The sequence below is a fragment of the Grammomys surdaster genome, unplaced genomic scaffold (genome assembly GCF_004785775.1).
Source record: "Grammomys surdaster isolate TR1022 unplaced genomic scaffold, NIH_TR_1.0 135, whole genome shotgun sequence".
Taxonomy (NCBI): Eukaryota; Metazoa; Chordata; class Mammalia; order Rodentia; family Muridae; genus Grammomys; species Grammomys surdaster.
In genome coordinates, this window is record NW_021604593.1 from 3,752,146 (window position 1) to 3,753,581 (window position 1,436).

The 1,436-nt window shown below is 55.6% G+C and overlaps 1 protein-coding gene across 2 annotated transcripts in view; it reads left to right on the plus strand.

Moving 5' to 3' along the window:
- Nucleotides 1-1,257: 1,257 nt before the first annotated feature.
- The window catches only part of Nrep (neuronal regeneration related protein), a 27,091-nt gene continuing 26,912 nt past the window's right edge, over nt 1,258-1,436 (plus strand). Inside the window, exon 1 of one of the 2 annotated variants that reach the window (XM_028762794.1) lies at nt 1,258-1,303. The gene's annotated coding sequence lies outside the window, so the exon portion shown is untranslated. Of the gene's footprint in view, nt 1,304-1,372; nt 1,415-1,436 lie in introns of those variants that run through there. The other variant, XM_028762795.1, reaches the window with a different exon arrangement.

The window sequence follows — 1,436 nt, forward strand, 5'->3', positions numbered from 1 at the left end:
TCAAATTTTCAATGGAGTCTGAGATCCTCTGGGCTTCCCAAGCATCCTACTTTCTGCAAGGTACTTGGTGTATTCACTTTTGTAATTTGAAAAGCACTCCAATCTGCCAATAAGCTTGTAGTTATTTTAGAATTATGCTTGTAAACGATTACTTTTCAAGGTTTTCTATTTCTGTACCCAGTGCTTGACTCTAAAAAGAAAAAAAATAACATTCTATAAACACATGGCTTAAAATTGAGTTTTGTAAATGTTTCTTTGCTTTATTAAAATGAAAAACATTGCTTTTAATGACTAGGGGTAAAATGTACATAGCAAATTTAGAAGATATTTGGGAATCTTTATCCCGCCCCCCCTCCCGTCTCTTCCCCCCTCCCGCACTTGGCAAGACAATTTAATTAGGAACTAATCTTCACTATGAAACATCTGACAGTTACCATAGTATACCCTGCTGTCCTAGCAACACCACCAGTTTGTTGCAACATTTTGAGCTATTACTAGGAAAAGATCGATTTTTTACATGAATTTAAAAAACAAAACAGATTTTTTCCCCCTAAGAAACCCACAACTTAAGGAAAGTTGCTCTATGGGGGATATGGGGGCGGGAGGGGGGGCATGAGAACTTTGAAATCCTTGGGGGAAGAAAAGCTCTAGGGTCGAGCGTCTCTGGTTGCACCCACCAGGCCGCCCTTCTCTTGCAGACTGTTCGCGCGCGTGACTGAAAGTGTCCGAGTGCGCGCGTGTGATTGTGCACGCGACCGTGCGCGTGTGCGTCCTCCTGCCCGCTGCCCCTGACCCCGCTGCGCTAGCCTAGCGGGCGACAGCCTTGGGGCTTTCCCGGCGCGGGGGCGATCGCTGCGGGGAGCCCGGACGAGCTAGGATGGAGGCTTCCGTGCGCGCCCCGATGCTGCCGTGGGCACCATTTTCTGCCGTGCTCAGGACAGGCACATAAAAGGGAAGGCGGCAGGGCTGTGGCTGTCCCGGTTCCCTCAGATGCCCCGGCCGCAGGTTTATTATTACAGTAGGGCTGCGCAGCCTCTCCTTGGCGGGCCGCCTCCGCGCCTGGCACGCCCCCAAACCGCCGCCTCCGCCTCCTTATTTGTCTGCAAAGCCGCCGCGCGGCGAGGCGGAGAGCCCGCCAGAGTGCGCGCTGCGCTCCCGGGGCTGCTCGGCGCGGTCCCCTCCCCCCCCCCCACACCCCCAGGGCCCCGTGCCCTACGGCGGCTACGGCGCGGGTGCGGGGGCCGGGGAGCGCGCGCTTGTTGGCCGCGCGCCCACGGGGCCGCGAGCCGCCGATTCCTGCCGAGTAAGCAGTCTGGCTCCGCGGTGGCAGCAAGGCTGGGGCGCTGGCCGCGCGCCAGCTCCATCAGAATTAGCTCATTGTTCACTAGTACACTAGCCGAAGAGAGAGGAGGAGGTGGGAGGAGATGGGGGGGGGG